This window comes from Schistocerca piceifrons, chromosome 4 (assembly GCF_021461385.2).
Source record: "Schistocerca piceifrons isolate TAMUIC-IGC-003096 chromosome 4, iqSchPice1.1, whole genome shotgun sequence".
NCBI lineage: Eukaryota > Metazoa > Arthropoda > Insecta > Orthoptera > Acrididae > Schistocerca > Schistocerca piceifrons.
In genome coordinates, this window is record NC_060141.1 from 489263277 (window position 1) to 489290514 (window position 27238).

The window sequence follows — 27238 nt, forward strand, 5'->3', positions numbered from 1 at the left end:
ACCAGAAAACTAGATATGTAACTTTCTAGTCTCCTAGTGCTTCACCAATGGAGGCTGGCAATTGATGGAGCTGTAGTAATCAGTCAGCAGCCATCCAAAACTAAGAAACAAAAAACTGACTGAATCTTCCTGGCAGATTAAAACTGTGTGCCCGACCGAGACAGCCTAGTGAAAATAATATCTCACATTGAGTATAGTAGTGACTTCAGTAGTTGGCAACAGTTACATAGCCTTTTCCCAGTTTAAAGAATGACTGTCAAATCACACCACAACTCTTACTGAATTATTCTTGAACAATTAAACCTGCTTAAGTCGTCATCTACGCCTTATGACTGGAATCATCAATACATATAAAATTAACATCAGTGGCAGCAATAATGTCATGATACTGTCAGAACATATTTAGATACAAACAATAATTACCTTTCAATAAAACTCAGTTAGATACGCAGTAAATTTTGAACTTCAACAACAACAAAATACATTGAAAAGTAAAGCTAAACTGTTTGCTACATTGAGATTTTTTAATAAAAGTATCATTGTTCGTAATTTCAATGTTCTCTCTGTTTCTTATTACTTACTTTGGTACTAGATTTTCACTAAGACCCCTTGAGAAGTCGCGAAAACCATCTAATTTTTGTGCAGAATTTGTTGTGTGTTAGCTGTGAGGACAGTTCTAACAGTAATTGAAACCCACATCACAACATGCGTGAAAAATTCAACTAAGTGCTCAAGTCCTTACATATTTAAATCCCGAACTCATTTTTACATCAGTATAAGACACCTGGTCTGAGCAAGAGTTATAGTCTAGATGTACATTCGTATTTATCATGTTCATCTAGAAGTAATGAAAGAAACAGAGTCGTATCATGATGCTGCCGTTATTTTTCACTCCAGTAGCCTCAGTACATTTTTGGAAAATAGCTGTTCTTTAAGAAGAGAAAAAACTGACTTTTTATCCTAAGATAGACAGCGATACTTTGCAACTAGTAGATCTGATATTTTAATAGCTAATGTCGCCACTGCGCCTTACGATTAACGATATCCATCTCTCTCTCTCTCTCTCTCTCTCTCTCTCTCTCTCTCTCTCTCTCTCTATCTCACACACACACACACACACACACACACACACACACACACAAACACCGTGACTTTGATATCTGTTAAAAAAAACTACATCCTATTGCAGCGATAAACTGTAATTACGACATCTTACATTGCATCAATTACTTCATTCGTGAAGAGTACTTTCCCCTCCATATGACATGATTCATTGTTTTCGAAGGCTTTACCACACATAGAAGAAGACAACATTGCACATTTGCCATGCATAGTGCATCTATTTATTACGAATGTTGTGAATTTGGATTAGTTAAAGACATTTATGTTTTATTAAATATCAAGTAGTGGAACAAGATGATTTGCAGATCAGATATTATTTAATATTTGACCAGATGTATTGTGTTATAGATCCCAATCCTTTTTCAGAGTTCAGTGTTTCTGGTCACATCATTTCTAAAAACGTATTCATAATTTCTAATAAATTTCAAATTCTTAACTTTCACTTACTCAAATTAATGGATAGTACAAGTATACTATAAACAAAGTGAGTGATTATATTGACTTTATATTCCAAATTCTAAATAACTAATGAATTCTTATGTACCTAGAAAGTGCCATTCCTGATTAATGATAAACCAAAACAAACAAGAGATTATGACTGGAAATGGTAATGGTCATGCCGTGCACAGTACATGAAAACTACTTATTTGTATTTTCAGACTCTGTCAAGTATCAACATTTATTTCAGTCAACAGTAACAGGACTCACACTCGTGTCGCCAAGTTTAATATTGCCGACGATAGTTGTAGGCTCAAACTATGGAAAATGTAACTTCATGGAAATATATAAGAAAGTATTTCAATAGAGGTTCATCACTGCTAATTGTTTTAACTCGATGACTTCTTATCTCACTCCATCAGGAATGGTGCCAGTAATATTGTAACACTCCTTACTCCTTATTTGTATCAGGGATTTGGAACTGGACGAGAATGACCAGATAGGTCGTCACAGCTGCCACGAAGCTCTTCAGCAACGACAAATCCAGCGCGAGGAACCCAGCTGCGCTGTAGTGTAGTGGACTGCGTGCCAGCTGTTCCTCAAACAGCAGCAGCTCTTCCTGGCAGCCACTGCTAGCAGGCACTGGTAACATCTGAAGTTTGATGACCAGCCGCCGTGTGCGGCTAGCTTCCTGAACGACCATCTCGCTGCTGTAGGCTAATATCACCAAGCGAAGAACCATCAGGCCAGTCCATAGTGACAAACTAAGTAATGTGTGTGTTTTCTGTGGGCCTTGCAGAGTACTATCTATGTCAAACAAATAGATTACAAAGAAGTACATGTTCATTACAATACATACAAAATAACTGGAAATTTCTGATAGATTTGGCACGCCATAGGCATTGTTTACAGATGTTGCTATTTGATGAAGAAGACAGTAATTTTTACGTATCATTTTCAGCAGCACGCCACTTTTCCGTCTAAGTATAAGTTCATGTCGATTTGACACATTCTTCGGTGGTCCATTTAAAGTTGTTTCATCCTGACGCTTTACTGTAGGTAGGTGGACATAGCTGACGAATAAGCAGTTAGCACGTTGCGAATTTTTATTTACTGAGCAAGAGCGTAGTGCTTCTGTAATCTTGATAGTAAGGTCATCTTCTGTACGGATACCGAACACTTCCAGTAAATACTTATTAACTTGCACAAACCACCTTCTTATGAGCAAGTTAAAGACCAGAAACTGTATCGTAATGATGTTTGTCAAAGTCTGAGTATAAAGAACACGCATTACTCGCGAGAAATAAAATGAGTCGTCTGTAAGAAAGAAAGTATAACCTGTTACAACAGCCAAATACGCGCTCAGCGTGGCCGTTGCCCATTTGTGAGAAGATCCCAAATGGAATAACTCTGTGTGCTTGACGTGGTTCATGTACGTGGTCATCGAAGCAAGTCTTAAGCAAAATGTGTCAACATCTCGTTGCTTCAATGTACAGCTACACAGAATAAATATCAAAGCAATGCTCGTGGCAAATATAAGGGTGCATAAGTCACAGAACAACACTAAACGATTTGAATACTTCTTTCTGTTTGTCAGCCTTACCGTTATGTCATAAAGGACAAAGAAAAGGAGCACCAGTGCTATAGATAAACTGTAAAATTTAGCCTTCTTACTCACTACCACTCGAGCGTTCTCACTGTTAATGTAAACTGGAGCACAACTAAATATTTTACAGAAAAAGAGAAAAATCCGAAGTTCGCCAAGTAAGCCACATAGTGCGTTCATCTGTGGTGATGCCATTTTCACTAACCTGCTGTCTATGGAGTGCCAGCACACCTCACCGATGTACTTTACCTAATGAGAGTACACCGATTTTATCAATAGCCATTATATCGAGAAGAAAGCCGTAGGTAATCAATATGTCTATTGAGAAACAGTTTCCTGTCATGTATGGAGAATAATGGGCTAAATACATAGAACTTATACTGTACGTATTCACTTTTACGAGCGCATCAGATTATGGGCATCGACAATAAAAACTGTGGTACATTTCGGGGAAATAAAAGCAGATACCGGTAGGAGCTCAAATATTAACATACAGTTTTCCAATTTATGTATTATTACTCTAATCTTTAATTTTAAATACCAATTTATTTAAAAAATTTCGAATTGATGGTTTCCAGAAAACACCAGTTTGGTTTACAATCGCACTGCAAAGCTTTTCATTTAAAATGTTGAGAGTCTTTCAATAGACTACTGGCAGGAACTAAGCAGTGTGATACATTTAACAAGATAGCAGTGTTCTCTCTTCTGCTTGCATCACTTTCGCTGAAATATTTCATATGAGAACCGAGATAATTTAGTTCGCTGGACCAGCACTGTTCCACACCATACGCTGGCTAATGATATTAACATTAGCACTCTTTCAACATATTGTCAGCTGGACTTTAGACTTAAAATTTTACTTGTTTTCATCATCACAGTGCTCATTGCTGAGTGTCGTGACCCCCATGAACGAAGCGTTTCCATTTCAAACGGTTAATAGCTGTCCTTAGAGCCTTCCAAAGAAGTTGAATGGAGAACTTGATTTGTTCTATCCAATAACTTACTTTTCTACTGACACGAGAAGAAAGGCACCTGGAGACGAACGTCCCGATAATGGACACATTTATTCTTATCTCGGTCCGTTCTATACCCAGCATCGTGGGCCACCACCAAAACTCAAAAGCATCAATGCGCTCCTTATCTACGGCCGTGTTTCGCAGCCATTAAGAAGACGGGAAAGACGAGTGTTCCAATAAGCCGATCCGTATGCTGTTTATTATCGCCCTGCTCTGCCCGATCTTTCTGAGCTTCCTCATAGCCACGCGCCCTAGCGTGATCCGACTTCTTATCTTCACAGCTCCGTGTGTCGCAGATAGTTGACTGAAGGTAGATGAAAAATTAGATGATTTCCAATTCCTTCTATCGATCTGTGAGTTGAATATGTGCTCTTCTATCAATTATCAAGAGTCTGGAACTACTGAGATTGTTATCTAATCCATACGTTTCTTAGTAGGTCAGCTAGCTCAACTTAGCTGTTGGCTAACGGAAAAGTGTCACAGCAAACGGGAGTTGTTAATAATTTTCTCACCGATTGCGATGACCTTAGTCCACCCATCAAGGACATTACTACAGATGTGTTCTGCAAAGGTGTCGCACAATTGGTGGGAAAGGAAACAACACTTTCTGAGCACGCAGAAATGTATGAAGAAGTCAGACGTGCCAGCACTTGTCTTCATAGCTGCGAGGCCATTATCGTGGAGACTTGTGATCAATGCTATCAAGAGTGGTGGGATACCGAACTCTACAAGCACCTGCCACAACATTCACCAGATAAAACACCCAAAGGTTGTCTTATAGTCAAGGAAGCAAGATGAGATCAGGAACACAGATCTCTCACGACTTCTCAACTTTTTCTCGTATGTTGAAGATCTGTTCATTAGTTCCTTTCCATCAAATAAAACCTGCTTCTTTCGTTGGATATGTAAGACTGAATGTACGGCTTCAAACGCTGGTTTAAGATGAAGAGCAAAATTTTACTTACATGTGATATGACAGCTTTTGCTCAGTAGATGGTGCAGTTCCTGATTGCCCCTTTCTTGTTTAGGAGCAGAGACGTTGACCAGTCTTCCGGCTACACCCAAATTTCAAGTGGTTCAAATGGCTCTGAGAACTATGGGACTTAACAGCTGAGGTCATCAGTCCCCTAGAACTTAGAACTTCTAAAACCTAACTAAGGACATCACACACATCCCTACCCAAGGCAGGATTCGAACCTGCGACTGTAGCGGTCGCGCGGTTGTAGACTGAAGCGCCTAGAACCGCTTGGCCACTCCGGCCGTCACACCCAAGTTTCCCACATTCTCTTCCACAAAGAAAGAAGCACAACCTCTTATTGCCCCGCCTAGACGAAGAGAGTTTTAGTTCTTCAGATGTTGAACTGAGTACTCTATTTTCTTGAGCAAGATTCTAGGTTCCAGTGCAAGTTGTTCAACTGCTTGATTGTCCAAACCGTTGTTGAATCCCGACTACAACTTTTGACAGTAGTGTTTCCACCTCGCAACAATGTCTTCCTTGTCTCTGACAAGATAGCCATTCTCGTCATCTACCACCCAAGCACGAATACCAAATTCACCTACGATGCTATTGCGTTTCTTGAATAGATCACGTATTCTGCTGTGATTATGATTTTGTTCTATCTCATCACTGGTATCGTCAAACAAATGTGATATGTACTTCCTACAGTTCCTTGAATTTATCTGCACATGTTCTTATATCTGTCTTGATCCCGAGTAGTGTGGATTCGAAATTTCTTCACATTGCTTCTCTCTTCAATTAGTTGTATTGTGCATTGTGATATCCCAGGATGTTCTGCACTTTGCAGTCGTGCAGACGTCGAAAGCTACAGGGAAACAACGTCCTTCATTCGGGCCCATGTCCATGATACTCGCGGTACCTTATAAAGATTGATGACGTGGAGATTTGATTCACCATATTTCAGTAGAGCTTCTTAGTGTATGAGTCCTAGCTATCTTTCTCCGCTTCTCTTCCTAGATTTGAGCTAAATCCGCATTTTCGTGGATAGGAAACATTCGTCACTTGCACAGTCAGGGCTTCAGTCAAATACCGAAGTCTTCTAACGTCTCCGCTCTATCCAGCAGGCAATCTGGTTTCTTAATCTGCACCAGGTGATGTTAGAACAGAGAGTTACAGGCGGTCACCTCGTTACTGGCACAGAAATCCAGTAAGTACCTGCTCCGTTCAGTTTTCTAATCTGGACCATACTGCGTAACCACAGATTTTAAGTTTTTATCTCGGGTATTATCTACAGTTTTAGCTTTGAAATTATTGACTGTCCTCTTTGAGCGATCTTATTTCTGACTTATTCCAATTGCTTATAAAATTTCTCTATTTCCTCATTCGACACTCAATTGGTAGGGGCCTAGATCTAAATGGTGTTAAGTTTACTTTGACAAGAATACAGTTAGAGAAAGAGGTCTGTCATTAACGGATTCGTAACCTATATCACAGCTGTTCAGATTCCGAGGATTGACTGTTGGAATACAATTTCTATTTTGGTCCTTCTCCCTGAAAATCACATGGTGTTCCCTCCTTCGGTCAAGAAATGACCACTTCCTTTCCATTCAGTGTCACTAAACCCGATAATATTCAGCTCATAGGCACTCATTTCTCATTTTGCTACGGCAAATTATCCTGTCTGAAGCGGTTCGCGCACAATCCATGTTGCAGTCTGGTTTTACCTGACCTCGTTACAGTTCTTCACCTAGCCAATAGGGCAATTATTTAATATTGAAGTTGCTGCACTATTACTCATAGATATCGTATGTCATAAAGCTCACGACATTTATGTAGCACATAACAAAAGGGGGACTAAAACCTACTGCTCAGAAACCGTTATTAAACAAAGACTTATCGATGTATAAGAAAAAAGTAAAATTATGATGAAATGTGCAATGAATCAGGCAGCTGAGATGTGAACATTATCTCAAGGTGCTGTAACATCCACGAGATAAATTTTAGCAACAGTGCGACGAGAGGAAATTATCCTCTAACAATTATAAAATATTATCTATTCAGCATTTGAAAAAAGAGTGAAAACGATGATAAATATCAATTATTTATATAATATTTTATGATGTAATTTGACATATCGTTGTGTATCATACAAAGACAATGATAAGTGTAAATTCCTTTTATGATCTGCGTTTGTCTTCCTTTGTTTTTTTTTTTACCTTTTGTTGGTTTGCTTTTGTAGGTTGCGGACGCATATCAAACTGAAGTCTGTTAAGAAATGTAATTATTTGTTAATTATTACTTGAGAATAGAGTTCATTATTATTATAAATATGAGTGAATAATTATTTGTAACATTAATTCCTCTTTCAGTAAGCATTATCTGTGTTAATTATTTCTTCCCGGTGCAAGGAGCGCAGCCATTGATGATAGCGATTTGTATCGCGTTTTTCTCTATGTTTTCCTTAGAAAAAAAATCAAATGTTTGCTTGATGAAGTCTAAATAGTGCGCAATACGAAAGTGAAGTTTAATAAGCATTACAAATTCTTATCCTATTTGTTCTAACAATAGAAAGTCTCCATCAATTGTCTGCCGCCATCTTAACAGTTATCTCAGCGGCAAATTCAAATTACGCAACTCTGCAGACATAAATGCCCAACGTAATACAAATGTGTAAAAATAAATGTGCACCAGTGGTCCAGAACTCATTTTAATGAAAATGATTCGAATCAGATTGGTTCTTTAAAAACAGTGCTCGTAGCAGGATCCTTATAACAAACTTTTCTAGCTGATGTATGGAGCAGAAATTAATTACGCTCGAGTTGCGAAGAATATTGTTTCAGGTAACATACGTCAGTGTTGTGCGCGGCTGATATTCGGTGGTTTTAATGATCATTTTGCTGAAGATAACTATTTCCATCATAATCAATAGTTGTATAGAATCTGTTGTATGAACTGTGATTTAGTGACGCTTATACAAGTTACAGACAACACTTTAACACAACGTTAACTTGGAGTTCTTTAGCAACTTGACCAATTCTTTAGCCGGGAGAAAAATTATTTAGTAATTAGTCAATGTAATAAAATAAGATTATCAATTTCATTTACAAATTAGTTAAATACCAAACCACTGAATAACACAGCGAACGCCACAGTGCCCTCGTATGTCTGAGTGATACGTTACATGATTCCACACTCTATAAAATGTTGATCATTGTCCTATTTTGAGAAATGACTAACATTGTAATTTCAGTGGTCTGTCACATGGTTCTATTCAGTATTTACTCTGCCTGAAAATGTCTCTTTTCTTTACTGCGCTCGGAGAGTGGACACACGTAGTGACAGTTGAAGCCAAATACAACATTTTTCTTTCTCTAAAGCTTCTCAAAGGACTCGAAATTATAAGAACGGAACAGGTTGCCGGTGACGTTTTGCCCGTTCTTGTCTGTCGGCAGGACAGAGCGTGGCCTTTGAAGTACAGGAAGTTCCTTTGAGCCCCTGAAGTGTTCGCATGTGTGACGAAGTTGCTCTCCCTTTTTGGGCACTGAAGTACGCGACTCCGCCATGTTGTACTTCCACAGAGTGAGAACCTTTTGTATTATGAGAGCTCCAGCAGCCGTCCCCGTGGTTTTTGGTTTTCCCAATGAGCGGTGAGACAAAAATCAGTGGGAAAGCCTTCAGACAGCTAAGATATTCACAGTGGGCTCTGTTGAAGAATTTTAGCAGTTTCCTCCCAGCGATTTGTGCTGGAAAGAGAAATCTTGGGGTGTCAGGCTGGTAGTTGTGAGAGACTCTTCCCTCTAGGACGAGGTGTTCTGAAGCGAGAGTATGTGGTTGTAGAGAGGGCGGCGAGTGGTGCATCGATCAGGGAGCTCCGAGTTTCGATCGCCAAGATGCTGGTCTAGCCTTGGACTGGTTTACTGTTTGAGTAAGTGTCGCAATTTCACACCAGTGCAGTCTTTTCATTTCTCGCAACTTGAATTGCATTTGTATTAACTCGGATTTGTGTTAGTTCAGATTTAGTATTCAATAGTTCCTTGTATGGAATTTTTGAGCTGCACAGACCTACTGGGACACTACCTGCACATCCGCTAGCAGTGTACCTTGTTATTAGATTCAACTGCTCTTGAATAATGGGGTATCACCCATACTAATGTGATTGTTACTAAAATAATCACAATCAATTGACTGGTTTGATAAATCGGTCTTTGTGAAGAATTTTGGTTAATAATTAGCTTAAGGTGTTGCACACCTAAGTTCATGACTGAACATTTAGTGGATAATTAAGATTCCACGATTTTTAATTTCAAGGTAGCTTTTTCTTATTTTACCATTCTTGCTGCAAATTTTACTTTTTATAAGTATCATTGACTTCAGATTGTATTGTATATTCCACACGATCAAAATAAACTATACTTATTACAATTAATTCATTTAACTTATTTCACTCAGCTTGATGACTCTTAAGAGGTGGTCCTTCATTAGTGAAAATTTTATAAATAGGTTCTGTCACATTTTTTATTTTAATCTGTGCTTTCTTTGCGCCAGCGATCACTTGCAATGACGTTACCCTCTCCGAGTTCAGTTTGAGGACTTATTAGAGGCAAAACTTGAGTGTTGTATCCTGGGTGAATGATTATTCAACGAGATGAAACTTTTTTTCTTTTTTTTAAGGCGAGAATTCGAAGGGAGAGTTTTTCTTTCCTTCTGACTTCGTGAGAGTGGCAGGCAGAATGTCACATATCAAAATAAAAAGGACAGATCAAGGAGAGAAAGTAAGATTTCAATATATGCATACGTATCTGCTGTATGAATTACGCCGACATAGAGCACATCGTCACTCTCCGCCAGTTGGTGGTATATGAAATCGTTAAAAACCGTTATTTCATTTCTGGATCTTACTTCCCCTCAAGTTACTACTGAATACTCTATCATCAGTAATGTCCTCCAAAAAAGAAGCCTATCGGCCTGCTATCTATAATGTACAAAATATTCATAAATATTTTCAAGTGGATAGAAAAAGAATCGATTTTAATCAGAGAGAGGAACAAGCTGGTTTTACAAGTGGATGTGGCGCTATGTTCTACTGGCATTTCGCGAACGAATAGTGGAACTGAGCAGTCACAATATATTTTAACTTCCTCTGCGGCTGACAGCATTGCGTGGGATTTTGTAACAGTTTCAACAAACTCTTCCCTTTAGTGAAAAAATCACTTACTCAATCTATAGGTTGGCGCTGGAGATGTTGAGAGGTCTCATATTTACTTCATGGTCATAACATTAAAGGGATGTAGGTATTTTTGAACTCCGGTCCCACACGCAGTGGTTACTGGACGGTTCGATGGGGCCCACCTCAAATCAGTGGTTTTAAATAGCCTTACAAGGGACGATTGGCTGCCCAAGAGAGAGCCAAGTTAGCGCTGTTATACGCAGAAACAAAGAGTGTGATTATTTCACAGACAAATTTCCATCAGCATTTTAATAAAAATCGGGCTCCCGCCAAACACACAATATGTGGCTAGCATCAGCTAGTGGAAAATAGCGGGATATTGAAATCAAAGTGGCTAAATGACTTTCACATTCTATCACCTGAAAACGTGAAAGCTATGCTGGAGAATACTACACCGCTCTATTCAGCACGTTCGTCATTCAGACCTGCGTTTATTCCTGTACAAAACACTTTCTCAACTAGCAGAAAGAACACAAACGTAATTCTTTTGTTTGGGTAATGCACAAGGAACGAGAAGGATTTCTTCACAACTTCTGGTTCTCTGACAAGGCTTATGTCCATGTTAATGGCGTGTCAGTAAATAAAATGTCATGTTTTAGGCTACTGAACGCCCATTTACCTTTCATGAAGGGAAATTATGGCTTAAGTGTGTTTCTTTTAACTGCCATATCAAGCCACGAATTAATTGGACCATTGGTTTCCAATAGAACAGTAAATTCCTGAACTTTGTTCCACTAGACTGCCAACGCACACGCAGCTGTTTATGCAGGATGGAGCCCGCTCATATACAGCCCATATTGTTCTCGACTTTGTGCATGAAGCGTCTGGAGAAAGAATGGTTTCTCGCCGCTTCCCTAAGTGTCTTCATGTGGTCAAATTTAGCACGCCGACAGCTCCAACATCAACCATTGCGAGTATTTTCCTTGAGGTTATTTAAAAGATGAAATCTTCCGTCAGCATCCTCGAGACCTAGTGGAACTCAGAGCTCGCGTCATGGAAGCGCACAACACAAAAGATGTAGAACTGAGCCGGCGAACAGAGAGGAATATAAGCGTTCATCTTGGACAACCAAGGTAGCCACATTGAAAATGTTGTCGATTGATATCAATTCTCCGTGAGTTTATAATTCTATATTTATGTGGTCTGTGATGTTATGTGTCACAGTAATAAAACAAACTTTACTATAAATAGATCAACATCTCTTGAACCACCCAGTACGTTAGTCCATAAAATAATATATACATCTCACATTTATTATAGTAAGACGAAAACATATACATGCAAACAACATATTTGGACAAATGTGGGCAATCACAAGCTCGTACAGTCTTACATCTCCAGATCTAGTCCCCCACTCACGACATCCTGTGCGAGGTGAATGACCATTACCGTTCCTTTGTGTGAATAAGGAGGATAGTCAGCAACGATTTGGTGGATTTAGTGTAAGGAGGCGCCACAGTCACAACTCACAGAACTAGCGCCACCCCATTCTTGTTTTAAATAACCACAGTTGCAGATTTTAAACATAGCTGCGCAACAGCAACGGTTCCACGTAATAAGATTAAAAACAGCCGACCAGTTGCAATGGATAAAGTAATCTTTACCTAGGTTTAGACAAATTTAAATCTATCTTCTTCAGAAGGCGGCAGTATTACATTAATATGGAATGATATGTCATTGTCGTTTTTACAAATTTCTGCATAGATCCATTAGTCCAAAATAAAATATAGCCCTGAAAATAGGGTTTGTCATATAAATAAAAATTAGTGCATGGAAGTTGCAGAGCTCACAAGCGAGAGTCGCTTGATTTAAATTTGTCGAAACCTAGGTAAAGATTACTTTATCCATTGCAACTGGTCGGCTGTTTTTAATCTTATAACCACAGTTGCCTTGTTCTTCTCGTATCCGGTTCATGATCCTCCAAGGACTTCTGGGGAGATCAGATACTTGTATCCACACGGAATGGTTTTCGAAAAGATGCTTGTTGACTACAGATGACTGCTCCCACTGGATTTTCCGTGAGTGGTTGACACTGCAAGAAATCCCAGTAAGCTTGTTATACGTTACGGCAGTTTCCTCGATTTCGAGTGTTGCTGTTCTTAAGTAATATCTCGACGAATGGATAGCTGTGGGTTCTTCCGGATGTTGATGAGACCTTAAGGAGATGCTCTGACGTTCTTAGAGCTGGATTTAGGACGTTTCTGAAAACAGTAACTGACTTCCTCAGAATACGAGGGCTATTCGCAAATAAGGTCTGATCTTACGTGAAATGGAAACCACAGGGAAAACCAAAAACGTTTCATTAGCAACAATTTGCCTTACCTTCCTACTACGTCTGTTCGACTTAGAAAATTTGTCATATCGTTCTACTAAATTTCCAATAACGTCGTCATAGAAGGCAGCCATCATCGCCTCCCTCCACTTCTGTACGCCGATCTGCAGGCCATTGTCTGTTAGCAGACATGAACATGAGAGGGAGCCAAGCCAGAGTTGTACGGTGGGTGACCAAAAAGTTCCCATCGAAAACGCTACAAGGGCCTCCTCATTGCTACTGCAGTGAGTGGGCAGCAATTCTCATGACGAAGGAAAATACATGACAGGTAAGTTATGTGATGTTGCGTGAAATCAGGCGAAACTTCACAGTGGCTACCCATACTTGGCGGGAGACACTGCTGTTCTGGGCATCTTAATGCGCTCATTACGTGCTCAGAACTTAAAAGAGCGATGTGACGCGATGGACAGACATACTAGAGGCACTGCCCAACACATCAGGACAAAGCATCCTCTGATTTTCGCTGTCGTTTCCATTTCGCAGCCCGTCGGCCCTTGCTTCCCGACTAGCTCTCGTAGAAATTCCAAACAGAGAGACGAGGCAGGGCAGACGGAGGTCGTATCGTTAATATTGTTCTCGGCAGTCCTAAAAGAAATTTTCAGATCGTTAAATTCGACAAACTAAGAAGAAATATACTTTTATCCTACGTGAACGCACCTTCTTTGTGTTGATGAAGACGTAGTACTGTTTTTCCCTAGTGTAGATCTACCACAGGAAAGAATGGTAGAACTTAATATAGCAAACGTCGTTGTAGTCCTTTACAGTAGATCTAAAATAAGGAACGCTGAAAAAGTTGTAAAGATAGTTGTACGTATTAAGATTCAGATCCAAGAGTAAGCAGATGAATTCTTCTTTTTATTTCAATTGAAGATGACGACAGGCTGGATGTATGGCAAAATGTATGGCAATGGGGTAATGTACAAACTGTACGTGCAGTAACAAGAACGTCGGTGAAGGAAACATTATCTTGGATTAGAATCAATGCGCTACGCACACGCTATTTGTTAGATGAGCGTCACAAGTTTCTCATTGACGCATTACATAAGGTTTAACTCTAAGCGATGCTTGTAGCTATCTGAGAATTCTGTAATACACTTCCGATTGGAATTTAGGAATGGAAACTATATCCTGCAAGTTTTCTCATTGCTTCTCAAACATATAAATTTAATTTCACGTTAAAAATTCCACTGTATCTGTTTCCTCGTAAATGTGATTCTTCTCTATATTTCCACATTTGAAATCTAGCTCGCCCAACCTCTGAAGACCACCACTTTTGCCTCAAAAAATGAAATATATCCTCAAATAATCACCTTCAGTCATAAAGGTCTATACCAATACCCAAAATTATGATCCGTTGTTATGGTACAGATTGAACGACTTTTACGTTAATAATTTAAGTGGCCAATACACTTGTCTTTGTCGCTAATTACCAAACAAGTATTACGTCAGATCTCAAAAGAAATGTTTTAAAACTAATTGTGACGAGAAGCCAGTAAAACTAGATTGCGGGCAGACAAGTTTACGAGGAAAGTTATCTTCCCCCACTGGGGACTTTATATCGTCCCAATACAACATTTTTTAAAATACAGTGTTTACATAAGAAATAATAAGTAGTGTCTCTAGTCTTGTAGCGTTTGTCTACAACGTCAGCGACCCCACGAGGTTAGCTCGTAGTCTCCATTATTCTGTAACAAGATTAACTCCAATAAAATAGGCAATGTTAAGGTGAGTATTATTCAGAGTCCTGACGTCTAATTTAACATTTCTAGTCATTACAGGCTATTTACAACTTGTACAGTAAGCAGACGGCAATTATAAGAGTCAACGGACATGAACGGGAAGCAGTGGTTGAGAAAGGAGTGAGACAGGATTTGTAGCCTATCGCCAGTTTCATTGACCCGTAAAGCAGTAAAGGAAACAAAAGGAATATTTGGAATAAAAATTAAATGGTCCAAATGGCTCTGAGCAGTAGGGGACTTAACATCTGACGTCATCACAACCCTAAAACTTAGAACTACTTAAACCTAACTAACCTAAGGACGTCACACACATCCATGCCCGAGGCAGGATTCGATCCAGCGACCGTTGCAGTCGCTCCGTTCCGGACTGAAGCCCCGAGAACCGCTCTGTCACCGCTGCCGGCAGAAATTAAATCAGGGAGATCAAACAGAAACATTGAAGTTTACCGATTATATAGTACATCTGCCAAATACAGCAAAGGATTTGAGAGAGAAGTTGAACAGAATTTATAGTTCCTTGAACGGAGAATATAACATGAACACCAACAAAAGCTATCTAAGGATAATGGAATGTATTGGAATGAAATCAGGTGATGCTGAGGGAAATAGATTAGGAAAGGACATTCTCAGAGTAGTGGTTGAATTTTGCTATTTGGACACCAGAATAACTGATGACATATAAGTTACACGGGATATGAAATATAAAGTGGCTATGGCCAAAAAGCCAGTTTCAGGTGATGCTGAGGGAAATAGATTAGGAAAGGACATTCTCAGAGTAGTGGTTGAATTTTGCTATTTGGACACCAGAATAACTGATGTCATACAAGTTACACGGGATATGAAATATAAAGTGGCTATGGCCAAAAAGCGATTCTACAGAAAAGAAATTTGTAAACAGTAAGTATAGATTTGAGTGTTAGGCAGTCTTTTCTGCAAGTATTTGAATGGAGTGTAGCCAAGTATGAAAGTGAAACAAGAACGATAAACAGTTTAGACAAGAAGAGAATGTGGTGCTCAAGAAGAATACTGAAGGTCAGGTGGGTATATCACGTAACTAATGAGGAGGTATTGAATAGGGAGGAATTGGGTAGAAAATAATTTTTTGGCACAACCTGACTAGAAGAAGGGAGCAGCTAATAGGACACATTCTGAAACATCAAAGGTCAACTATTTAGTATTGGCGGGAAGTGTGGGAGGTAATAATTGTAGAGGGAGACCAAGAGGTGAATAAAGTAACCTCATTCAGAAGGAAGAAAGTTGCAATAATACTCAGAGATGAAGAGGCTTGCGCACGATAGAGTAGCATGGAGAACTGCATGAAACCTGTCTTTGGACTGAAGACTACAGGAACAACAAGAGGTTTCCAGAATCCTCACCATTAGAGCAGCTTAGCCAACGTCTTAGCTTTGTTATCTACATCGATTCATCGCTGTGACACATTGTGATTGCTGAATAACCCACAGAGCTTACAGTTGCGATGGACTGGTGGCGCTTACCAGGCTCTAGCTTGGAATCTCCTGGTTCACCACACTTGCACGTGAGTACCCTCAGACAATATCCCATCCCCTTGGATCAACTATCCCCCCTCAAACATGGACACTCCCATCACCACACGCATCACATTCATCCTCCGCTCCAAAAGCAACAACCACCCCTAGTCACGATGGTGTCACCTACTGCCACCTCAAGGAATCCCCCCATCCTTCCTGGTTGCCCTTCCTACCCTGTAGAACATCCTCGACTCCATTGGCTTTTACCCTGACCTGTGGAAGACATCCCATGTCCTGCTGTACCCTAAACCCAACAAAACCCACTTTGACGACTCTTCCTGCCTCACCTCTGTGTTCAGTAAGGTCTTTGAGTTCATTCTCTCAAACCGTATTCATCGCCACCTTAATCAGCACCACCTCCTTCACCTTGCCCAGTGTGGCTTCCAGCCCTCCTCCTCAGCTGACGACCAACGCCTTAACCTTACAAATCTTCTTTCCCTCCAACTTACCTACCATCCCTCTGATATCTTCGTCTCTCTCAACCTGTAGAACGCCTATGACTGTGTTTGGCATCCCGTACTCCTCTTCAAACGCCAGACCTACGCTCTCCCTATCAGTTTCGTCTGTCTCATTGCTTCCTTCCTCTCCCACCATCCCTCCTACGTCACCATCCACAATTCCAGCTCCTGTACTCTCTATCCCACCGCCAGTACTGCCAATATGCCCAAACCTCCCCTACTTTTTCATCACCTCCAATTTGCTGATGGCACCGTCTTCCTGGCCCCTTATCCTACCCTTCTACAGTCCCAACACCTTGACCAGTTCACCATTTTGAGCAAGAAGGTGATCCTTCATATCAAACTCTCCATGACCAAGGCAATCATCATAGGCCACACCACCCACTCCTTCCATTTCCATGATTTCTACCTAACCATTTATGGTCGCCCTATCCATTTCACTCCTACCCTAAAATACCTTGGCCTCACACTTGACTGCCACCTCACCTGGACTCCCCAATCCAGCAGAAAGCCCATAATAGACTCCACCTCCTGAAACTCCTGTCTGGCCGGATATGCAGACTGCATGATTTTCACCATCCTTCACACTGACAAATCCTTGATCCACCACATCCTTTATTATTCCAGTGTTGCTTGAATTTCCACCACTCCCAGATTCTCAAAAGCCCTCCAATCCCTAGAACGCCATGCACTCCATCTCACCTCCATATCCGCCTTCCATCCCCCATGCACATTCTCTGTGACCTCATCTGCTTCCTTCACCTTCTTCTTTTCCTGTACATCATCTGCCGATTCGATAAACCAACCCCTTGTTGTTTCCCATTCCTTCCACCTCCAACCCATTGCTGCACCTTTACTGTTGTCGGCTGCCCTCTCTCCATCCCCACACCCTCCACTTCCTTTTCCACTGCAACTTCTAGCACCTATCCCTCCCAGATGATGAGCTTCTGACATCTACTCCTCATACCAAATCTAATCTCCCCTTCCTCCTCCCTACTCCTCAGGGCTCCCTCTGCCCTCCCCTTCTCTTCCCCAGGGCGATTTTCCTCCCTCCTGCAGCCCCTCCCTTTCCCATGGCCTCTACTGTGTCCCTGCACTCCCTCCTGCATTGTCTTCCCTCTTCATCTCCCTTCCAGCCTGTCTGCTGCTTTTGCTGTGCCCCTCCCCCTTTTCTCCTTTTCCTCCACCCCCCCCCCCCCCCCTGCTCCTTCCTCCCCTCTTCTATCCCTCCTCTCTGGCCTTCCATCCCCCAGCAAGTCGCTACCATTCGTTTTTATTCCTCGTGTGTGCTCTATCGTTTTCAGTGGTTTTTTATGTGTATTGTTCTGTGTGTTTTTATACTGTGTCCCAATTTTAACTTGTGTTTAACTCCAGTGTATTTTAAGTGCCCCACGAATTGCCAGCTGAGTTATTTTAACTTTATGTCGACTTTTTAACTGTCCCCCAGTGAATGTCCCTATATTAGTGTATATTTGAACTTCCATTATCACCGCTTTCTGTGCTTTTATGTCCCCCTTTTCCCCCCTCTTTTTATGCATGAGTTCCCCTTTTTATATATTTTGAAGCGACTCGGCTGAACGGCCACTGCCAGCCCTCTCCTGCCCGTATGGTACAGGGTCATGAAATTACAACAAAGAAAAGAAAAAGGGCTTTTCCTCCTTCTGCGCCTGTCACGTTTGCCATGACTGTCTCAATGCAGGATCGTGCTTTACTTGTAAAGCTGTTTTACAAGAATGATGACTGTTCACACGTCGCTATGCAGATTTTCTGGACACTGATGGGTTTGAAATAAGGCGTTAGTCCGAAGAATGCCGTGGGTCTGGAGAAAATGATCCGAAAATTCGAAAAGACGGGTTCTTTTGGTGTCCAACTTGGTATAGGGAGCAAAAGGATTGATTTGACGTCAGTGGAAGAAGTGGCCACAGCAATGCAGGAGGAGATGAGTGGTGGTGTGCAGACTTTTAGTGCACAGAGAATAGCCCGAACATTGGACATACCATGAACATGGTGCGTGTAATCCTGCGAAACATCCTTCTTTGCTAGGCATTCTAAATTTCTCATGCGCACAAGTTGCTTCCTGTTGACCTGCCAGCAACAGAGACCTTTTCATTAGAATTGCTTGCCCACATGGAAGTGGACAATGATTGGCTGTGGAAGATTTTGTGGACAGACGAAGCCCACTTATAACTGACAGGGTATGTCAATACACAGAATTATCGAACATGAGCGACGGAAAATCCATATGCAATTTCAAACAGTACCACTTCATCCTGAAAAGGTCCCTGTGTGGTGCGGGTTTACGGCATTATTTATCATAGGGCCATATTTTTTTGAAGAGACAGGTGCTTCCGGTCCTGTTGCCTGTACCATCACTGGCAAGCGATATAAGTGTCTTTTGAACAACCACATCATTCCAGCTCTCCAACAGCTTGGATGTATGGATGGGATCATTTTTATGCAAGATGTCGTACCTCCGCACATTGCAAAACCAGTCAAGCAGCTGCTGAAGCGCCATTTCGAAAATTCTAGAATTATCAGCTGCTATTTCCCTACAGCCTGGCCGTCCCGATCACCTGATCTTAATCCATGTGAATTCTGGGTGTGGGTCTCTGAAAGATGTGTTCAGTGTTCCGACGGGAAACTTAGCTGCATTGAAGGCACGCTTTGCGCAACATATTCGGAACGTGACCCCAGAAACACTTAGATTAGTTGTGGTACACGCTGCTTCTCGATTTCAACTTGTTGCAGAAAACAGTGGACAGCAAACTGAACATGTTTTACGCCAGTAACACGGAAATTAACAATCCGATTTGATTTTGAATAATGCTATTTATGCGGTTTTTGGCCTGAGGTCAATCAAAAACCGATGTGATTGCTGCTTTCATGCGGTTTTTGGCCTCAGGACAATTAAAAACCGATGTGAGTGCTACTTGTCATGTTGTTTTTGGGCTCAGAACAGTTAAAAATATATATCTCCCATCCGATGTGATACAACTTTGCGTGGTGGACGGGCTTACTAACTAACATTATCATACTTGTACACCCATGCACACTGAGTAGTCCAGTTTATTTAAAGTCAAACGTACACCGTAGTTATTGTTGCATGATTCATTTGTCATTTCCAGTCGACTACTGTTAAATTACGATGCTTACAGCGCCATCTATTGCTACATTTTGTAGCTAATTATTTTTCTTCTGCCATGCGTTTTCCCCCTTCTCCGATAATATTACGTTGCAATTTGACTTCATTCTGACCACTGGTGTTATTTCTACAGTGGTTTGAAAGTTTCACTTTACTTATAATCACCCTCTATATAAGACGCCACAGTGTGTAGGCTACATTTACAAGTATCAAAAATATGAAAAGGTTTCGAGGAAATCGATTAAATAGAAAACAGGCTAGGGCTTTGTTAAATTGTAGTTATATCCTATATTTATCGACAAATATGTGATGGCAGGAGGTTCTTGTGCTACTGGGAAGTGCAAAAACTTCACACAGCTGGTGCGAGTGTGGATATGTATTTTTTATATAACCCATAAATGATAGAATTGTTATGCTTCTGTGTGTTGTCCTTAGCGTAAGTTAGTTTAAGTTAGATTAAGTAGTGTGGGAAGCCTAGGGACTGATGACCTCAGCAGTTTGGCCCCATAGAACTTACCACAAATTTCCAAATTTCTCTATTTAAATATGCCGTTGTTATTCTTCAAAGCGGTCGGAAACGGTACGAATGATCTGACCTATATTATTGCTTACACACGCAGAGTGGATGTTATAAATTCCAGGGACCCTGAGTTTGAGATTGTCCTTAACAGAGCGCATCATCTCCTTAATTTTCTTAGGACGACGAAAAATGGGTCTTCTACCCTGCAATCGGTAGTTCATCCTGTGAGTGCACAGTATTTTCACGTTTCCTTTTGTTGGAGAACGCTGCCTTTATATTGCATGCACCATAACCATTCTTTCGGAACATGTACTTCAGATGGTTAATTTTGGACTTCAAATGGTCCTCGTCAGATGCAGTTTTTGGTCTATATACCAAAGTATTCAAAACGGCTCTCTTCTGAACAGGATGATGGAAACTTTGTGCGGCACACAGCGTGACCGAAACGCCCGTCCGCCTGTCGTTGTACTAAAACGTCTAAGAAAGGCAACCTTCCTTCCTTCCTTCTCCATCTCGACAGTGATCTGGATGTTCGGATGCATGCGTTCATGTGTTCCATGAATTGTTCAAGAGATTCTGTGCCGTGTAGCCAGATCATAAATGTATCGTCAACATAACGATAAAATAATGGTGGATGGAGGGGAGCCGAATTTAATGGACGTTCTTCATAATTCTCCATGAAAAAGTTCGGCTATGATGGAGACAACGAGGGGCCATCGCCATACTGTCTGCCGTTTCGTAAAATTTACTACCATACAACAAGTAGGTGATCGTCATCACATGTCAGAACAACTTTATAGTGTCAGGAGAAAAAAGATCCCCCTGCATTTTCAAATTGTCCTCCACACGAACTTCTGAGAACACCTATACCACATCTAGGCGATCTATAATATCATTTGGACCTACTGTAATCAGTTTGATTTTCTCAATGAACATCTGGGAGATTGTGATGCGATGTTCACAAAGGGGCAGCTACATGAGTAGTAAATTTTCTGAAGCATTTGTGACCTCTTCGATGTATGATATTCCACAACAGTTCGTGAAGCGTCTCATGAGAGTGCGCCAGAGAGCCAGGGGTAGCATAGAGTCCAAGGAATAATGAAATGTCATATGATGGTTCCTGTGTCGTCTGCAAAGCAAGGTACACCACTCTCTCTCTCTCTCTCTCTCTCTCTCTCTCTCTCTCTCTTTGTATGCACTTTTTTAAAAGTGTATTTCGAGTCAGCCTGTTACTAGTTTTGTGACATCGTCAATTAGTATTTGATTGTGTGTGAAATAGCTACCACATCTGCCGTATATCCCCTACATCACGATTATGTGACCAGAAATCAATTATTTATTAACTTCAGTAGTATTTCTGGACCAATTCCCAGTGAGGTATTTGCTCTGGAAGGGAGGCGTCTCTCATGCTCGCTGGTATCTGACAGGTAGGTTCACACATACGCACCGCTTGAGTTGGCAGGGGCACAAAGAAATTCCTCAGAAACCAAATGTCAAAGGGTTGCCGCCACATGAAGATTTTGTTCCCTGGGAGTAGCTCACTGCTACTTGCAGCTGCCGACACGGACATGGTTGTTCCATGTCCCCCAGCGAATAAACCCGAGCGTGTCGCCGCACAGGCCAGCATGGCAAGGCAACCAGCAGACGTCATTGGCCCTGGGGTGTGCAGCTGCAGTATCCTGCACGGGTGGTGAGAAGCGAGAAAGTTATTCAGTTGTGTATAAGCAATCTATGACAGCGTAATTACATGTTTCTTTATGAGATCAGAGTGGAAAAAGAGCACAATTGGTTAAATATTCCACACACTGGTATCGATTTCCTGACAATTTATTTAAAAGAACTATATTGCATATCATGCCTTGTATCCTGTAAACTGTTTGAATAAGCAATAATCCACATATCGTGCAAATTGTTTAAGCAATATTTCATTGCAAGCGATCAATCAGTATTTCCAGAGTGCCCAAGCTGGGCAAGAAAAAATGAGGAATATCGATTTAATTAATTAATAAGTCGAGCAAATTGATACAGAGGTAGGGGACGGGGAGCTATTCGAATGATCTGAAGTAACTTGTGAATACCGAAAGTGGCACAGTTGAGCTAATTCTGGCCATTTTTTTAGTTCAAGTTAATTAATTACTCAGTTAATTTCATATCAAAATTGGTTCTGGGTTTTAGAGAGGGTGGGAGAGGCAGGGGAGACATAGGAAACCATTTAACCAAACAATATGTTACTGATGGATTATTCCCAGGGAATCATAATCCGTTTAGAAGAACAATAGGTTAAGGGCCTGTCAATCAAAAGAGAACTATAAGTTAGCACCTGAATGTATACTTGCCCCTGGGTGTAGGAAACCCACACTAACAAATTGCACTGATGCTATCTTCCCTTATTCATGTTACTTATTTTAAACAAAATTTGGCCATGCAACATTACATACTTTAATTATTGATCCCTCTCTACCATGGTGGCTAGGTACTAACTTTCTAGTGCACACAAACCTGCTTTATCTCCTTCTTCTACTTGTTAGTCTATCTCAGCAGTTCCCTTGCATTGGTGCAGCCTCTCTGAGCACATTCGTCTGCGGCTTCTGGTAGTTATTAGGAATCAGTTCTCATCAGTTCGGTGCTCATTCTGCTATAGAAGTGCAATACGAAAACTAATTCACATTATATCTGTGTATTCAACTGTCATCAACAACACCTCCAGTAGCAACGATTCCATAACCTAAGGAACATCATGGAAACAACCAAAATCTGCTATAATATGTATTTATATATTGATAGACAAAGAGTCTCGGTCAAGCGATGAACTTCAAGTCACAGAGGAACATTTCATCAGCTAACACTGTAGCATAGATTTCAGATCAAAAAATTACTGTACTCTATACACTTCCAACAAGTATGTCTATCCTGCAGTAAATAAAATGCGTCTAAGTGGTCAGTAAATTTTACACATCAACCACTGACATCCAGTACTGATGACTTGTTAAATCAAAGGGAAAATATTGTAAGGTGTCAGGCAAATCCAACACCTTCCATTAAAACACTGATATGATACCAAATCCGACAGTATATCACATAGCTCCAAATAAATCCTGACATTAAATTAACCAAAGTAATACGATCAACGAGTGAGCAAATGGAATACCACAGGCTAACACAAGAACGCTTATATGCATGTCATACCTTCCCACCGTGAAACAGACGCAGTTCTGAGGGGAGAAACGAGAACAGAATCCGAGAGCAGAATCGTGTAGGCTAGGAGGCCCTGCGATAAGGGACGGACACCCACGTCGCCAGCTGACCGCCAAATCCATCCCCCGAACCCATGTTAAAAGATAGAGCTCTCCAGAAGAACAGTATAGATCTAATGATAACACTAAAAGGGCCACACCAGCTGCAAGTTTTAGCGTCAGACTTTTTCGCGTCTCTGTTACGTTGCAAATGTTAAAAACATTGTCCCACCACGAAAAGTATAACGTTTCTCATTGGATAGACAGAAGTTTTGTAGATGGAGCTTAAGGTTAACATTGAGACCCTGATTGGTCAGTTGAAAACACAGCCAGATAGCTTTTTTTAAACCAACTTCGGTAAATTGTAGTAAGGAGAAATTAGGAGGGAGTTGCTTCCGAGAGGGCGAGATGTATGGAGCTATGCCGCTCGCCGCCCTCTGACGCTGCCTAAACACTGACAAGGTACTGAACGCACGCGATGCCGCATTTTTGAGCGCATAAGGCTTCACTCAGAACTGCAGAAGTCCCATCTGTTACACCCTCGTTTTGCATAATACTAGTGTCGATCGTCAATTAAAGCTCATGGTATTCACATTTGCTACGTGAAGTAAAAATCTGAAACACAATGATTTTTCTGTTATATAATTATTGAGAAGCCACATCAGCCACTGTAATTTACGACAAGTTAAATAAGTAATTAAAGATAATTGAGAGTCACTGTAGAACATTTTGATAGTTTTCTTTTTTGTGAAACTTAATTTAAACGTAGATTATAGATGTGATATGGCATAGGTCATCCTTCGATCCACTGTAGAACTTGGAAACCCATTCAGGGAATATTCGTTCACATTTTTGTTGAACACAGTTGGTTTTTATCATCCTGTATTAAAATATTTCCTTTTATCAATTATAAACAATGTTTTGTGAGTAGAATAAAATATCCGATGGCAAACTTAACTGCTTTTTCGACGTTATTTTACCAGCTAACTAAAAATAGGAAAGCCTTGAACCCCTTCCACTAAATTTAGTTAGTATTAAGATTCTTTTACAGGGAGTGCAGTGGAGCTGACGCTGAAATCATTAAGTATTTGATTATATCATCGCTAGTCTCACTGAACTCTTCTGAACTCTACATGTCATGTGTGGTCTGGCGTCTCCTTATCAGCAACAGGTCCCAGGTTCGAACTAGCCAATTCCCTAAAAAACACGCTCGGAGCGTCGTTGCGTGAAAGTGGTAGGGAGACACGACATAGAACAAACAGACACCACGCAAAATGTTATAATATTTATCACCCCCAGAGCTGTTGATAAAACTAGCTTTGTTAGTAATTTAACGCATCTCTCGTACCTGACATTGATATGGTATTTCCGCTGGCAGTGAGAACGACCTCGGTAGATGGAAATGATCAGCCATCCACCGTACAGAATTAAAACTGACTTAGCTATGAAGACAAAATTCACAAAAGGAAGATGCGCAGCAACAGTTTTAGAATTTTCTATACCTAGTAGCTTCATAGTTGCTGAAGAGATTTAAAAAGGAATGTACAATGAGATAGCAGAAACAATTCAGACTGCTAGCCGAGACAAAAATGTAATAGCAATGCGTGAATGGAATTCTAAGGTATAAAAAGAAAGTGATGGACTACTTGAAGGGGAACATGGACAGGAGGGGAGTGAATGGAGGGCAGCAATGCTACCTCATAGAATTTTGAGCAGCGCATGCATTATATATGGTATAGCTTAGGATAATGTGACAACATGGGAATTCCTTGATGGGCATTGAATTAATGAAGCAGAGGCCGTCTTGTAATCTCTATGTTGTCGCATTATCCCAGGTTATACCATATATTTGCCACAGCTTATGGAACTATCCTTCTCATATATAAATATAAATATATATATATATATATATATATATATATATATATATATATATATATATATAAAGGTGTTATCAGTGTTTAAAATATGTCCTCCGCCAAATGTTATCATTTCATCCATCCTTTCATTCTTTCGCCCATGGCTCCTGCTTCACTATTTCAATGCACGTTGTGGGAATTCCATGTTGTCCCATTACCCTTAGATATACCATAGTTGGAAGCAGTAGCCTATGTGACATACCTGTGGGAAGTATGCAATGTTTTTATTGCCGTGTAATTGAAATTGAAATGAGGTGAAACCACACACTGTTGTTTCCTGAGGGAGTGAGGGTAGGGACAAGGAAACAACTAATAGAAAATTTGACCGAATTGACAGTCTATAGGTCACAGAGTGAAAAATGTTGAGATTAAACCATTGATGTAGCCAACCAAAGTTTTCCCTCAGAAATTCGTATAAAATGTTTTCCGAATGTTTTGCAGTAAACTTCCAATCAAAATATTCGAAAGAACATTTGGGTGATCTGATGCACTGGTATGAGCAGTTTTGAGACCACATGTCACTGAAAGTGCAGTTTTTGCAATCACACCTTTCTGCCAAATGGTTGTGTTGTGAGCAATGAATGTCGCTTAAGCTTTCACCGTGATATCTCCCTGAAGGAGCAAAGACGAAAAAAAATGGGGAAACTTAGCTAAGTCTGAATTATACACTCCTGGAAATTGAAATAAGAACACCGTGAATTCATTGTCCCAGGAAGGGGAAACTTTATTGACACATTCCTGGGGTCAGATACATCACATGATCACACTAACAGAACCACAGGCACATAGACACAGGCAACAGAGCATGCACAATGTCGGCACTAGTACAGTGTATATTCACCTTTCGCAGCAATGCAGGCTGCTATTCTCCCATGGAGACGATCGTAGAGATGCTGGATGTAGTCCTGTGGAACGGCTTGCCATGCCATATCCACCTGGCGCCTCAGTTGGGCCAGCGTTCGTGCTGGACGTGCAGACCGCGTGAGACGACGCTTCATCCAGTCCCAAACATGCTCAATGGGGGACAGATCCGGAGATCTTGCTGGCCAGGGTAGTTGACTTACACCTTCTAGAGCACGTTGGGTGGCACGGGATACATGCGGACGTGCATTGTCCTGTTGGAACAGCAAGTTCCCTTGCCGGTCTAGGAATGGTAGAACGATGGGTTCGATGACAGTTTGGATGTACCGTGCACTATTCAGTGTCCCCTCGACGATCACCAGTGGTGTACGGCCAGTGTAGGAGATCGCTCCCCACACCATGACGCCGGGTGTTGGCCCTGTGTGCCTCGGTCGTATGCAGTCCTGATTGTGGCGCTCACCTGCACGGCGCCAAACACGCATACGACCATCACTGGCACCAAGGCAGAAGCGACTCTCATCGCTGAAGACGACACGTCTCCATTCGTCCCTCCATTCACGCCTGTCGCGACACCACTGGAGGCGGGCTGCACGATGTTGGGGCGTGAGCGGAAGACGGCCTAACGGTGTGCGGGACCGTAGTCCAGCTTCATGGAGATGGTTGCGAATGGTCCTCGCCGATACCCCAGGAGCAACAGTGTCCCTAATTTGCTGGGAAGTGGCGGTGCGGTCCCCTACGGCACTGCGTAGGATCCTACGGTCTTGGCGTGCATCCGTGCGTCGCTGCGGTCCGGTCCCAGGTCGACGGGCACGTGCACCTTCCGCCGACCACTGGCGACAACATCGATGTACTGTGGAGACCTCACGCCCCACGTGTTGAACAATTCGGCGGTACGTCCACCCGGCCTCCCGCATGCCCACTATACGCCCTCGCTCAAAGTCCGTCAACTGCACATACGGTTCACGTCAACGCTGTCGCGGCATGCTACCAGTGTTAAAGGCTGCGATGGAGCTCCGTATGCCACGGCAAACTGGCTGACACTGACGGCGGCGGTGCACAAATGCTGCGCAGCTAGCGCCATTCGACGGCCAACACCGCGATTCCTGGTGTGTCCGCT